This window comes from Ornithodoros turicata, chromosome 1 (assembly GCF_037126465.1).
Source record: "Ornithodoros turicata isolate Travis chromosome 1, ASM3712646v1, whole genome shotgun sequence".
In the NCBI taxonomy this organism is placed as follows: domain Eukaryota; kingdom Metazoa; phylum Arthropoda; class Arachnida; order Ixodida; family Argasidae; genus Ornithodoros; species Ornithodoros turicata.
This window is the reverse complement of record NC_088201.1, coordinates 190,518,829-190,533,653: the sequence shown is the minus strand read 5'-3', so window position 1 is coordinate 190,533,653 and position 14,825 is coordinate 190,518,829. Positions and strand designations below refer to the sequence as shown.

The 14,825-nt window shown below is 49.2% G+C and overlaps 8 non-coding genes and 1 pseudogene across 8 annotated transcripts; all 9 read right to left on the bottom strand.

Moving 5' to 3' along the window:
• Positions 1-1,718: 1,718 nt before the first annotated feature.
• On the bottom strand, positions 1,719-1,839 carry LOC135379415 (U5 spliceosomal RNA). The gene has a single exon (XR_010418910.1). It is a non-coding gene; the product is annotated as a U5 spliceosomal RNA (small nuclear RNA).
• A 185-nt stretch (positions 1,840-2,024) lies between these two features.
• LOC135380134 (U5 spliceosomal RNA) lies at positions 2,025-2,146 on the bottom strand. The gene has a single exon (XR_010419565.1). It is a non-coding gene; the product is annotated as a U5 spliceosomal RNA (small nuclear RNA).
• A 186-nt stretch (positions 2,147-2,332) lies between these two features.
• LOC135379482 (U5 spliceosomal RNA) lies at positions 2,333-2,454 on the bottom strand. Its single transcript, XR_010418971.1, has one exon. It is a non-coding gene; the product is annotated as a U5 spliceosomal RNA (small nuclear RNA).
• Positions 2,455-2,639: 185 nt separating this feature from the next.
• Positions 2,640-2,761, bottom strand: LOC135380132 (U5 spliceosomal RNA). The gene has a single exon (XR_010419564.1). It is a non-coding gene; the product is annotated as a U5 spliceosomal RNA (small nuclear RNA).
• Positions 2,762-2,947: 186 nt separating this feature from the next.
• Positions 2,948-3,069, bottom strand: LOC135380131 (U5 spliceosomal RNA). Its single transcript, XR_010419563.1, has one exon. It is a non-coding gene; the product is annotated as a U5 spliceosomal RNA (small nuclear RNA).
• Positions 3,070-3,255: 186 nt separating this feature from the next.
• LOC135379391 (U5 spliceosomal RNA) lies at positions 3,256-3,377 on the bottom strand. Its single transcript, XR_010418888.1, has one exon. It is a non-coding gene; the product is annotated as a U5 spliceosomal RNA (small nuclear RNA).
• Positions 3,378-3,564: 187 nt separating this feature from the next.
• On the bottom strand, positions 3,565-3,707 carry LOC135379627 (U5 spliceosomal RNA; annotated as a pseudogene).
• A 10,643-nt stretch (positions 3,708-14,350) lies between these two features.
• Positions 14,351-14,472, bottom strand: LOC135379778 (U5 spliceosomal RNA). The gene has a single exon (XR_010419234.1). It is a non-coding gene; the product is annotated as a U5 spliceosomal RNA (small nuclear RNA).
• Positions 14,473-14,657: 185 nt separating this feature from the next.
• Positions 14,658-14,779, bottom strand: LOC135379244 (U5 spliceosomal RNA). The gene has a single exon (XR_010418747.1). It is a non-coding gene; the product is annotated as a U5 spliceosomal RNA (small nuclear RNA).
• Between the last annotated feature and the right edge of the window lie 46 nt (positions 14,780-14,825).

Genomic DNA, 14,825 nt, shown 5'->3' with positions numbered 1-14,825 from the left:
CTCTTTCCTACTGTACAAACCAGCGTAAAATTCCACGCATGCATCCTCAATCTCATCTTGTGTTCTTCGTAATACCCCGTCTGACCCCTGAATTACAGAGAGGGTCACCGGTCGTCTCCTTACTTTTGCTGTGTTGATCTGTCTTTGTGCAACAACAACTTGTCCAGTGTAACTCGTTGTTAGTGGTGGCGGCGATGACTTCAAAAGCAGAACACTTAAATCTTCCTGCAATTCCCGATATGCCTCCTGTTGAGCCGCAGTCGCAAGGCCCAAGCCCCGGAGACTACGCAAACCCCATCTTATGGCAAATATTGCTTCCTTTCGCTCCTGGGCTCGCTTCTTACCCCAAGTCTTAAACTTGGAGATTATTTGGCCTTTGACGTCCTCCCACCAGTGCATGGAAGTAACCCCTTCAGTCTTCTTTTGAATAATTAAGTTCCTAATATCAGTTATTACTTCCTGATCAGATAGCAGATTACAGTTCAACCGCCAACGGTTGGGTAGCCTGCCAAAGCCTTTTTCAAACTGAAACTCTGCTACAACCATACTGTGATCACTCAGATAAGCAGTGGGATGATTCAGTGGAATCACCTCACAGTCTACTATCGCACTAGTGGTGTTGCAGGGGGCGTAAAAGCGATCCAACCTCACACTTCGCCCTTGGGCGTGAAAGGTAAAACCAGGGGTAGAACCGTACAAGTGCTCCCATACGTCGATGAATTTATAAGCACTGACCAATCGTCTCAGGCCCTTCGCTCTCCATGGTCTGCTGACTAAGGATCCTCCCCTGCTGTCGACACATTCATTCAGCACACAGTTAAAGTCACCGAGGAGGATCCTTGTCCCCGAGCCTACCATGTAACCATCCAACGATTCGAAAAACAAATTTCTTTCCTGATTGTCTATTGGAGCGTACACATTAACAATTTTGTAAACTTGTCCCTGAAAAACAACGTCCACTACGAGAACTCGGCCGTGGTCGTCTCGAACATACTGCCTGATCTCACCATGAAAACTCGGCGATATGGCCACAGTTACGCCCCTCGCATTCGACTCCCCAAAACTGCTAACACTTATTAGTCCGGTATTGCGTTCAAAATTTCGGACATCCGCTAAACAGCAAAAATGTGTCTCCTGCAAGCATACAATATGAACATCAAGTTTCTGCATCACACCTCTCAACAACTCCTGTTTTCGCTGTGCTCGCAATCCCCTTACGTTAAAAGTTGCAAGCTTGAACATGAATATTAAAAGAATGATGCAGAGAAACACATTTCCTCTCACCGCACAATTTGCGCTACGCTGGAAAGTCAGTTCTTTATCTTCTTGGCCATGCCTCTACCCCGTTGAGGAAGTGAGGCCAATTGTCCAGGAAGGGCATGCACGGCTTGCGATTCCTTTTCTTCCGACGATGTTGTCGCAGTCGAAAGTGGGCGCTTGGTCCCCGCAGCAGAACCGTCCTGGTCATCCATCCATCCATCCTGGTAAAAGGCGAAAGATCAATACGCGGATTTGAAGGGAGACCAGAGCATATGTCCTGATTTTTCAACGTTCCTCGATGCCCTATTTAAAACATTTGAGAGGCAAAGTGGTGGAGTCCCGTCTCTCTCTCTTTCTTTTTCTTCACTTGTTTGGCTTGTTTTGGGGTCGGGGTGTGGCCGGTCAGGACACGTCCGACCCGGACGCGTGTTTTCTCTTTGAATTGAATGATGTAGCCTTCCCCAAACGGGTTCGGCCTATCAAAAATTGACTAGAAGCTCATTGTGCTGTCCCCCTCCACGGTGATCTTTAGTAAAAGGCGAAAGATCAATACGCGGATTTGAAGGGAGACCAGAGCATATGTCCTGATTTTTCAACGTTCCTCGATGCCCTATTTAAAACATTTGAGAGGCAAAGTGGTGGAGTCCCGTCTCTCTCTCTTTCTTTTTCTTCACTTGTTTGGCTTGTTTTGGGGTCGGGGTGTGGCCGGTCAGGACACGTCCGACCCGGACGCGTGTTTTCTCTTTGAATTGAATGATGTAGCCTTCCCCAAACGGGTTAGGCCTATCAAAAATTGTCTAGAAGCTCATTGTGCTGTCCCCCTCCACGGTGATCTTTAGTAAAAGGCGAAAGATCAATACGCGGATTTGAAGGGAGACCAGAGCATATGTCCTGAATTTTCAACGTTCGTCGACGCCCTATTTAAAACATATGAGACGCAAAGTGGTGGAGTCCTGTCTCTCTCTCTTTCTTTTCCTTTATTTGTTTGACTTGTCTTGGGGGTCTGGGTGTGGCCGGTCATGACACGTCCGACCCGGACGCGTGTTTTCTCTTTGAATTGAATGATGTAGCCTTCCCCAAACGGGTTAGGCCTATCAAAAATTGTCTAGAAGCTCATTGTGCTGTCCCCCTCCACGGTGATCTTTAGTAAAAGGCGAAAGATCAATACGCGGATTTGAAGGTAGACCAGAGCATATGTCCTGAATTTTCAACGTTCGTCGATGCCCTATTTAAAACATTTAAGAGGCAAAGTGGTGGAGTCCCGTCTCTCTCTCTTTCTTTTTCTTCACTTGTTTGGCTTGTTTTGGGGTCGGGGTGTGGCCGGTCAGGACACGTCCGACCCGGACGCGTGTTTTCTCTTTGAATTGAATGATGTAGCCTTCCCCAAACGGGTTAGGCCTATCAAAAATTGTCTAGAAGCTCATTGTGCTGTCCCCCTCCACGGTGATCTTTAGTAAAAGGCGAAAGATCAATACGCGGATTTGAAGGGAGACCAGAGCATATGTCCTGAATTTTCAACGTTCGTCGACGCCCTATTTAAAACATATGAGACGCAAAGTGGTGGAGTCCTGTCTCTCTCTCTTTCTTTTCCTTTATTTGTTTGACTTGTCTTGGGGGTCTGGGTGTGGCCGGTCATGACACGTCCGACCCGGACGCGTGTTTTCTCTTTGAATTGAATGATGTAGCCTTCCCCAAACGGGTTAGGCCTATCAAAAATTGTCTAGAAGCTCATTGTGCTGTCCCCCTCCACGGTGATCTTTAGTAAAAGGCGAAAGATCAATACGCGGATTTGAAGGGAGACCAGAGCATATGTCCTGAATTTTCAACGTTCGTCGATGCCCTATTTAAAACATTTAAGAGGCAAAGTGGTGGAGTCCCGTCTCTCTCTCTTTCTTTTCCTTTATTTGTTTGACTTGTCTTGGGGGTCTGGGTGTGGCCGGTCAGGACACGTCCGACCCGGACGCGTGTTTTCTCTTTGAATTGAATGATGTAGCCTTCCCGAAACGGGTTAGGCCTATCAAAAATTGTCTAGAAGCTCATTGTGCTGTCCCCCTCCACGGTGATCTTTAGTAAAAGGCGAAAGATCAATACGCGGATTTGAAGGGAGACCAGAGCATATGTCCTGAATTTTCAACGTTCGTCGACGCCCTATTTAAAACATATGAGACGCAAAGTGGTGGAGTCCCGTCTCTCTCTCTTTCTTTTCCTTTATTTGTTTGACTTGTCTTGGGGGTCTGGGTGTGGCCGGTCAGGACACGTCCGACCCGGACGCGTGTTTTCTCTTTGAATTGAATGATGTAGCCTTCCCCAAACGGGTTCGGCCTATCAAAAATTGACTAGAAGCTCATTGTGCTGTCCCCCTCCACGGTGATCTTTAGTAAAAGGCGAAAGAAAATTTATTTCTCAAACACGAATGAAAAACGTACAATGCAGGATAACAATGAGTTATGTACAATGAAAATATGAATATCTACAACATGAGCAAAGACACTTTCACAAACACGGAGTCACGCAAGTAACAATGAAAACTTATCACTACATTATAGGTAAACTATTTCCTCAAATTACAGAAGAGTTCTCTTTCGCCTTTTCAGCAATGCTTTGAGATGTTCAGTGATTGTGGAACATAAGGAGAGTGCGTGAAAGTGTGAAAACGTGGGGAACAAGCCACTTGTTGCAGAATGCATCGGTATCACCACTGTGGAGTTCCTCGACCAAGTACGTGCGCAATCGACAGCGAAGGGAAGCGACGGCAGCCAATACAGGCAAGAACCTCCTGCGTCCAAAGAGAGATCTAGCGCGTGCGCTCCACAACACCTGGAATCCGATGAGTGTGACGAGCTTGGTCAGACGGTGGGTAGCGGACCGCGACGGCCAACGAAGCCCGTGCCACTGCAGCGGACACCTAAGGGAAAGACAACGAGAGACGCGTGCCCAGAACACTCTTGAAACAGGACACTCGTACAAGGTGTGGTGCAACGTCTCCTGTGCTCTACAGAAACAACAAGCAGCGCTGGCTGTGATACGCATTCTGCAGAGCCTGTCCTGGGTGGGGAGAGCATCCCACCACGCCAGCCACATGAAGTCGCGAGTCGGAGCCGGAACCTCGGTGAACATACGGCTTCGGAACGGCAATCGAATATTCTGGAGCCGGTGACGAGCATCTTGGTTTTCCAGGGCTAGGCGCTCTGATACGCGAACTGCTGGAACCTCAAGAACGTCCCTTCCTCTAAGGTGGGGCTCGATACGACGATAAAAGGTGATGAGCGAACCGTGTAGCTGGTGCGGCTGTTCAGCTCGTGCAAGATTCCCCAAGGTTGGAATGTTAGGAAGAAAACGGGACGACAATGAAGAAAAGTAAACCGCTAGACCGTGTGCAGGCAAGTCGGGGTCCCTAAGCACTCTCAACAAGACCTTGAGTGCCAGGCAGTGACAGATGATTGAAATGTCGGGAATGCTCCAGCCACCAAGACTTACGGGGAGCTGCAATGTGGGGCGATTAATGACAGCTTGTTTCCCCGTCCAAAAGAAAGTGAACAGGATAGCATTCAGCCGGGCGACAATCCTCGCTGGCGGGGGAAGAACCTGACCCAGGTGCCACAAACGGGGACAGAGGAACGACCGAATGAAATAGCTCCGCTCCGCGAAGGAAAAAGAAAAGCCCTGCGCAGACTGGATGGCAGCTTTCGCTGCTAGGACAACGTCGTCCCAGTTGGAGATCTGCGCTCCTCTTTGGTCAAAGCGCACCCCCAGGATACGCAACGATGTGCAAGGGATGAGCTCGTATGAACGGGACAGCGTAAAGCTTCCCACTGCCATGATTTTACTTTTAGCACTATTCAGCTGGGCGCCGGACAAGGCCGAATATTGCGCAAATGTCCTGAACACGTTTCGCAGGGACGCCTCATCTCGTACGAACACGGTGACGTCGTCTGCATAAGCAGACACTTTAACCGATGCGATCCCAGGCACAGGAAAGCCTCGGATGCCAGGATCGGCAATCACGTGACGAATGAAGGTGTCAAGAGTGAGGACGAAGAGGGAAGGAGACAAAGGACAACCCTGTCGTACTCCGCAGGTTACCCTAAAGCGAGGGCCCTCTCCACCGTTGAATACCAGGCTGCTCGTATGGGACGTATATATTCGTTCTATAACAGAACGGAACTCTGATGGGAAACCGTACCTTTCTAAGACAGAGAATAGGAACGAATGTAGTACCCTATCAAATCCCTTGCTCTGATCGAGGGAAACAACTCCTCCGTTAACATTACTTGTACTGGTGTAGTGAAGCATGTCGCGAATAAGGGACAATGCAGGGTACATCCCTCTTCCTGGAACAGAGCAGCACTGTGGTTCGCTAATTACGGTAGGTGACACGGCCCGCAGACGACCGCTCAACACCGCCATGAACAACTTATAATCAGTGTTCAAGAGGGTGATGGGTCTCCAGGAACCAGGAAGAGACAAGTCAACATTGTTTTTTCCCACAAGGATAACTCTGCCATACGTAAAAAACTCTGGAATCCTTGGGATCGTCATGACGGAATTGTATACAGCTAGAAGGTACGGACGAAGAACGGGCCAAAAAGTGCGATAAAATTCAACAGGCAGCCTGTCTGGTCCAGGAGCGGTCCCATGACGCATTCCACGGAGAGCAACATCTAGCTCATCTTCTGATATAGGGGCACGTAACATTTCGCAGTCGTACTCCTCCAAGTGCGGAAGAATGTCAAAGAAACTATCTGACGCACTACACGGGGGGCAACCAGCCGAGAGGTCGCGGGAGTGATACCGATGGAATGTATAAAAAATCTCCGCAGGGTCACACGTTATGGAACCGTCCTGTTTTTGGCAGGAATTGACAGCGAACCTGTTTTGTTGTTTTCGCTCCCGAAGGAACTTGTACATACGTATTCCAGATACTGACCGGCTGCGTGCCCGTTCCATCTGAGCTATACCAGCTGAACATCTAAGCAGTTGATCTCGTTTGGCGATCAAACTATCTAAATACTCTTTCGACAGCCTGGTAAGATTGCCACCCCTTCGAACAACGCGGATTTTATCGCACAGTCGATTGAACTGTCGCGTGCGCTCCCTAACACGAAATTTTCCCCACTCAACAAAAAGAGCACGCAATCGGTTTTTCTGGTACTGCCACTCACTTAAGGAAGAGGCAAGAGGCACAGACAGTAAAGCGCGGACCGCTGTCACACAATCATTATCGGATAACAGTGTCCTGTCTAACCGCCAAAAAGAACGTTGTAGGGCTGGCGGATGGTCAAGGTCGAGCGTCAGGAGCACAGCCGCGTGATCAAATATGTACGTCGGAGTAGATGGAATGCTGTAGTGATCACACGCAGTGATGCTATCACGCAAGTTATCGGGAAGGTAAAACCGGTCTAAGCGAGAGCCTGCCGCCCCACGCTGCCACGTTACACTAACATAACTTGGGCCGTGGACCACCCGAAAAGCATCTAATAACTGGAACTGACTCAACAGACGTACCAGCTCACGAGCATTCCACACAGAACGCCCCTGACCTCGGCCTATTACATCGACACTCGAGTCCTCGACACAGTTAAAATCGCCCGCTATGAGGACGTTAGCACTTGATAATAGACTTGTGCTCAAAGAAGAAAAGAAACGATTCGTTTCACTCACATTCGCAGGGGCATAAATATTTACAATTCGGTACTTCACATCCCCGATATAAAAATCAAAAGTGACAACACGACCATCTGCATCGTATGTACAATAAAAACGGTTCAACAACAAAGGGTTAAACACAACAACGGCAACACCACACGTGTTAGCTGCACCGAGACTGGCATAAATCGGCAGATTGAAACGAGACTTGAAGTGCAAAATATCTCTAGCGCAGTAAAAGTGAGTCTCTTGTAGCAGTAGCATATCAACTCCAGCACTTCGCCCAAAACTAATCACGTCTGCCTGCTTCTGTGGATTACGCAAGCCGTTTACGTTTAACGTCGCCAGCTTAACTCTCATGGCGAGAAAAAAGAGGGTGGAAACACAAATCAGACAATTCATTGACCTAAGCTAGGAATTTAAACTGAGCACTAAGAACTGTCCGAATCAGAGCCAAACAGTTCCCTCACCCTGGGCGAAATGATTTTTCGCTTCTTGCTGATGTGATCGGGCGTGTTGTTTCCGGAGTCTTCTATTGCTGCGTCGTCGGCCATTGGGTGATCTTCAATTCGACTTGTCACCGTATCCTCGCTGTCGGAGCTGTTGCCAGCACTTGGATCATGTAGTCCAGGAAGGAGTGACGAAAAGGTGGACACCGCATCGCTGCCTCGTTCCTCCATGGAAGCTTCAACTGCAGTTGATGATTCAGGCACACTGACGTCGGTGCCGTCTCCGGTGATGGGCAGTGGCGACACAAGAGTTTCTTCAGGATGTTCCGGGACACAGGGGACCGGGTCGGTGGAAGGAGGATCTACCGGCTTCTCTGCTGGAGGTAGGCTGGGAAACTCGGTAACCATACTGGCATAAGACACGGGATTAGGACAAGGGCCCTGGGGATGCTTGGTGCGGCATCGACGGCAACGGGAGCCGCATTCTTCCGTTGTGTGGCCGAAAGTTGAACAGCGCTCGCAGAATGGAACGTTGCACGCAGACCGGAAGTGACCTTCCTGCTTGCAGCGCCGGCACACACGTTTAACGCCTGGGTAGTCGCATTGTATTAGCGCATCCATCACCCGGACGAAGTTGGGGAGAGGTGTCCTTTCCCCCATCTCCATAACTATCCGTTTGTTTCCCGTGCGAAGTGTTCCTCGTCCCTTCCTGTCTTCGAATGTGATATCCTCCATCTTGAGGACCTTCCCGTATTTGTTGAGGGCCCTGAGCAGGTTTTCGTCCCGCATGTACAGCGGGACCATCTTGCAAACGACGTTCACTGTGCGGGGACCGAAGAGCTCGATGGAGCATGTCTGCTCCGCGACTTTCAGCCCAACTTCCAAGACACGGTCCAAGGCGGACCGCGTTGAAACGCCTAGCTCGTAGAAGTTCTGTCCACGATGGCGGATGCCATAAAACTTCCCGGAGCCGACGACATCAAAGACGGCGTCGACGAGATCATCGATGGTAGCGACGTCCGGAATGCGGACGCCAAAGCACCACTCCCGCAGCGGGGGGTTGTTGTTCATCCCGGCCAGGATCCCCGCGGTATACGCGGCACCCTGGCAGGACTAAATTCAATCGCAAAACCGGTTAAGCAAAGAAAACCTACAGCGGAGCGATGAAACAGTTGCACGTGGCTTCTTCGTCTTCAGATTAGAAGGGAGACCAGAGCATATGTCCTGATTTTTCAACGTTCCTCGATGCCCTATTTAAAACATTTGAGAGGCAAAGTGGTGGAGTCCCGTCTCTCTCTCTTTCTTTTTCTTCACTTGTTTGGCTTGTTTTGGGGTCGGGGTGTGGCCGGTCAGGACACGTCCGACCCGGACGCGTGTTTTCTCTTTGAATTGAATGATGTAGCCTTCCCCAAACGGGTTAGGCCTATCAAAAATTGTCTAGAAGCTCATTGTGCTGTCCCCCTCCACGGTGATCTTTAGTAAAAGGCGAAGTTTATTGTGAGAAAAACCGCCTGACCGCAATGGGTCCCGCACAAACATCCCTGCTCAACACCAACACCAAAGAGCCAACATTCAGAACAAGTCGCGACACTCACACTATTACACGTAAAAACATTACGGCAGCAATCACACTAACCACTATTACAATACTGGCCACTATTACAATACATTCATACATCGCTATCATTAGATTCACAATAAAATCCACGAACATCCCGAGCCCAGCAAATGCAACTTACAGTTCATACGGAAGACAACAGCGAATCAACATGAGGAATTATGTCAGTACATGCGTATATTAAAGACTAGACTAGAGACTAACAATCACTGTATCATACAACACAGTACCAGAATGCAGAGCACAGTGCACCCCACCCTTGTCCGAAAAGCTCAGAAGAACAGTGTCAATACATAAACTACAATGTACCACATTCGGCGACCTTTGTCTCAAAAATTGACACAAATCTTCCCACTGTTCCGAACAAACACTTTCCAGTGCCGTTTCCACCGCTTTTTAAAATCGTCCACCCCCATGACATCTAACTCGTACTGTAATTTTCTTCTTAACGAAACTCTAACGTAAAAGGTTACGATTCTTAATGACTCATTTGTCCCGCCATACAATTTCCTGTTTCTTGAAGCCCACAGCTGATATTTAATTTCGTTCAAAAGCAAGCAAAAAGCTGGCCCTTGTCCGCTGTCCACTGGGATCGGGTCGAAGACGTGCACTGTGCTGTACTGAATATTGGACAGAGCAAACAATGCCGCCATTTTTCGCCACAAAGCACTTGCCAACACGCAGTCGTAAAAAATGTGTTTGTGGTTCTCCATTCGACCACAGGTGGCACACTCATTGGTAGCTCGAAACCGGAACCTCTGCAATCGAGTAGCCACCGGCAAAACATCGTGAGACATCTCCCACGCTAGATCTGCCCGATCATCATCCAGAATCGGTGAGAGAAGGAGACCCCTCGAATCTGCTACGTGCGTCGATATAAGGTCCCTTTTACAAGCATAGAACAGTGTCTCGTATATTTTCTTGGTAGACAGGAACCTTATACTTTCCACAGGCAAAGCCTCTCGAAGAACACGGACGTACCGTGCCAATTCAACGTAGAAGGGCATCGGTGACTCAGCCCTAGGCACCAAGTGATTAACCGGAACGTCAAAAAGCTTGCAAAGCGTGCCCATGCTGTAAAGAGCTAGCGGCTTGGCGACGTGGTTGTCCTCCTCCAGAATATTGCATGTCTGTGCAATGGCTAGGGCCACGCACTTGAGTTTAACATTAAATATTCCCAAACCTCCGCACTCCGGTGGGCCCTGAACAATCACTCTCTTTACCTTCTCGGGTCTTCCCTGCCACAAAACAGACATCATAATTCGAGTCAAAGTTCTCTCAACTCTTCTGGTTGGGAAACTACAAGTACCCACGTACCAAATCGTAGAGCACATCTCCGTTCTAATGATGTCCCGCTTTCCGCGGTATCCGATACCGATGTCCTCATACTGAAGTTTTATTACCTCTAAATTCTTCTGGATGTCAAACCACGTTTTGCCTGCCACCCCCCTCTCGGAGAACGTTACACCGAGTATCTTCATTTCTGAAACGCACGGGATGCCGGCGATATCCGTCTGAATCCCAGCGCAGTTGACTCTCATTATTTTTGACTTCTCTTTGTTCAGACTGGCGCCGGAACCCGCGGCGTAAATCTCCATGAGCCGTAAGGCCTCTACAACTGCTGGTGGACCCGTCGTACACAGAGTCATGTCATCAGCGTACGCAAATATTGTTGCCTGGCTGATGCTACCGGGCACAGGAGCTCTAGGTATGGCGACACTTTTCAGCATGAGCCTCACAAACGGCTCACAGGACAGGACGTACAACAGGGGAGACATTGGACACCCCTGCCGCACCCCAGACCTGACTGGAAAGCTCCGGCTCAACTTGCCATTGACTTCGACAACGCTGTATATCTCGGTATACAACAGCCGCACATAGCACACAAACCTCGAGGGGAGACCTATTGCTTCCAACACATGAAACAAATATTCATGGCTAACCTTATCAAAGGCCTTCTCCTGATCAAAACTGACCAGAAGAAGCGGCACGTTTCTGCGCTGACAATACGCAAGCATATCCCGCAGTGCCGTTAAATGCGTATGCACCCGCCGTCCCTTCGCAGCGGAGGCCTGTCCTGGTGACAACAGATAGTCCATTACTTCACCCAGTTTGAGCTGTAAGGCCTTTGCCAATATTTTATAGTCGGTATTTAATAACGTAACCGGCCGCCAAGCCTTTAACTCATGTTTTTTCGCCTCATCCTTGCACAGCAACTTTATGATCCCGACTCTCAACGATTCCGGTAGGCAACCTTTGTCCAAGCACATATTGACAACCTTCGATAGCGGCCCTGCAAGCTCAGTCCAAAATACGCGGTAAAATTCTGGTGGGAGGCCGTCAGACCCTGGACTTTTCCCCAGCCGCAAAGACTTCATCGCCGCCGTTAAGTCTTGAACTGTGATGCGCTTTTCAAACAAGTCATGACCTTTGTCTAGCAACGGGATCCCTTTGTCTAATTCGATCCACGCATTTTGATCTACTTCTTTCCTACTGTACAAACCAGCGTAAAATTCCACGCATGCATCCTCAATCTCATCTTGTGTTCTTCGTAATACCCCGTCTGACCCCTGAATCACAGAGAGGGTCACCGGTCGTCCCCTTACTTTTGCTGTGTTGATCTGTCTGTGTGCAACAACAACTTGTCCAGTGTAACTCGTTGTTAGTGGTGGCGGCGATGACTTCAAAAGCAGAACACTTAAATCTTCCTGCAATTCCCGATATGCCTCCTGTTGAGCCGCAGTCGCAAGGCCCAAACCCCGGAGACTACGCAAACCCCATCTTATGGCAAATATTGCTTCCTTTCGCTCCTGGGCTCGTTTCTTACCCCAAGTCTTAAACTTGGAGATTATTTGGCCTTTGACGTCCTCCCACCAGTGCATGGAAGTAACCCCTTCAGTCTTCTTTTGAATAATTAAGTTCCTAATATCAGTTATTACTTCCTGATCGGACAGCAAATTACAGTTCAACCGCCAACGGTTGGGTAACCTGCCAAAGCCTTTTTCAAACTGAAACTCTGCTACAACCATACTGTGATCACTCAGATAAGCATTGGGATGATTCAGTGGAATCACCTCACAATCTACTATCGCACTAGTGGCGTTGCAGGGGGCGTAAAAGCGATCCAACCTCACGCTTCGCCCTTGGGCGTGAAAGGTAAAACCAGGAGTAGAACCATACAAGTGCTCCCATACGTCGACGAATTTATAAGCACTGACCAACCGTCTCAGGCCCTTCGCTCTCCATGGTCTGCTGACTAAGGATCCTCCCCTGCTGTCGACACATTCATTCAGCACACAGTTAAAGTCACCGAGGAGGATCCTTGTCCCCGAGCCTACCATGTAACCATCCAACGATTCGAAAAACAAATTTCTTTCCTGATTGTCTATTGGAGCGTACACATTAACAATTTTGTAAACTTGTCCCTGAAATACAACGTCCACTACGAGAACTCGGCCGTGGTCGTCTCGAACATACTGCCTGATCTCACCATGAAAACTCGGCGATATGGCCACAGTTACGCCCCTCGCATTCGACTCCCCAAAGCTGCTAACACTGATTAGTCCGGTATTGCGTTCAAAATTTCGGACATCCGCTAAACAGCAAAAATGTGTCTCCTGCAAGCATACAATATGAACATCAAGTTTCTGCATCACACCTCTCAACAACTCCTGTTTTCGCTGTGCTCGCAATCCCCTTACGTTAAAAGTTGCAAGCTTGAACATGAATATTAAAAGAATGATGCAGAGAAACACATTTCCTCTCACCGCACAATTTGCACTACGCTGGAACGTCAGTTCTTTATCTTCTTGGCCATGCCTCTACCCCGTTGAGGAAGTGAGGCCAATTGTCCAGGTAGGGCATGCACGGCTTGCAATTCTTTTTCTTCCGACGATGTTGTCGCAGTCGAAAGTGGGCGCTTGGTCCCCGCAGCAGAACCGTCCTGGTCATCCATCACCTCATCGACTTCGTCGACCGTGTCGCTGGCCTTGGTTGTTTCTGACTCGACCCCTCGTTGTTCCTGGAACTCATCCGGGACCTCTGTCAGATCGTCAGCACCAGTGGACGAGCCGGGCTGTCCCCCGTCTTGCGCGCCCTTCGGAATCACAAGCACTCGCATGTCGAGAGCTGCGTCACCACTACCATCTACCTGAGGCGAAGGAGGAGTCGAAGCCGTCGCTTGGGACTCCGCATGGCTGTGAGTCTCGAGCCCATCGGTCTCATTGGCTACAGCTTCTGCCCAATCACTGATGGGATGATGCTCCACCCGAGCCTCGATCGCAGCGGTCTCCATATTTTCCGTCTCCTTAGGTTCCTGCGACATTACGATGGCGTCGGAAGTCACGTTTGCATAGGACCTAAGACCACACGCCGAAGTGGCATGGTCCTCACCGCACTTCTTGCAGGGCGATAGGCATCCCTTGCCAGAGTGGCCGTATTCAGAGCACCGAGGGCAGTACTCCGTCCGGCAACTGAACGAAAAGTGTCCAGCCTGGCCACAGCGGCGACACGTCTTCCTCATCCCTGAGTATACGCACATCGTCTGGAAGCCATCGATGTCGACGAAGTTGGGCACCTCCCGTTCCATTACCATGATGACGCGGCGACTTCCCCTTTCGATGGTGGGTGCTTCCTGAAAGTAGTCTCGCTTGACCGAGATGACCTGACCGTAGTTTTTGAATTCAGCCTCCACGTCTTCATTAGGAACCTCGATAGGCAAAAAGTGCAGAGAGACTGTCTTCGTATTCCTTTCACAAGGAACCAAAACGTAATGACGTCCCTTCACTTCCAAAGTACGTTTCGCCGCAAGGGCTTCCGCCGCTTGCTTCGAGCTAACCGAGATGGCAAACTTGCCATGTCCAAAAGGGTTTATTCCCTTCGAATTCTTGACACCGACGTTCCTCAACATCGATTGCAGAACGTCGCTCATACGAACATCCCGTTCCGTTTCAAGGAAAAAGCTCAACTCACGGTTGATCTTGCGGTGGGCTGCCATCTTCCTGGGCGAAATGCTGCTGGAAGAGGCTGCCTTTGACGTCAAATTTTACAAAAAATCGACCAAATTTGCGAGAGCTATCGAACAACACGTCTACTCAGTACTTCGTCGTCGTCGTCGAAGTCGAAAGTCGTAAAAGGCGAAGTCGTAAAAGGCGAAAGATCAATACGCGGATTTGAAGGGAGACCAGAGCATACGTCCTGAATTTTCAACGTTCGTCGATGCCCTATTTAAAACATTTGAGAGGCGAAGTGGTGGAGTCCCGTCTCTCTCTCTTTCTTTTCCTTCACTTGTTTGACTTGTTTTGGGGGTCGGGGTGTGGCCGGTCAGGACACGTCCGACCTGGACGCATGTTTTCTCTTTGAATTGAATGATGTAGCCTTCCCCAAACGGGTTAGGCCTATCAAAAATTGTCTATAAGCTCATTGTGCTGTCCCCCTCCACGGTGATCTTTAGTAAAAGGCGAAAGATCAATACGCGGATTTGAAGGGAGACCAGAGCATATGTCCTGAATTTTCAACGTTCGTCGATGCCCTATTTAAAACATTTGAGAGGCAAAGTGGTGGAGTCCCGTCTCTCTCTCTTTCTTTTCCTTCACTTGTTTGACTTGTTTTGGGGTCGGGGTGTGGCCGGTCAGGACACGTCCGACCTGGACGCATGTTTTCTCTTTGAATTGAATGATGTAGCCTTCCCCAAACGGGTTAGGCTTATCAAAAATTGACTAGAAGCTCATTGTGCTGTCCCCCTCCACGGTGATCTTTAGTAAAAGGCGAAAGATCAATACGCGGATTTGAAGGGAGACCAGAGCATATGTCCTAAATTTTCAACGTTCGTCGACGCCCTATTTCAAACATAT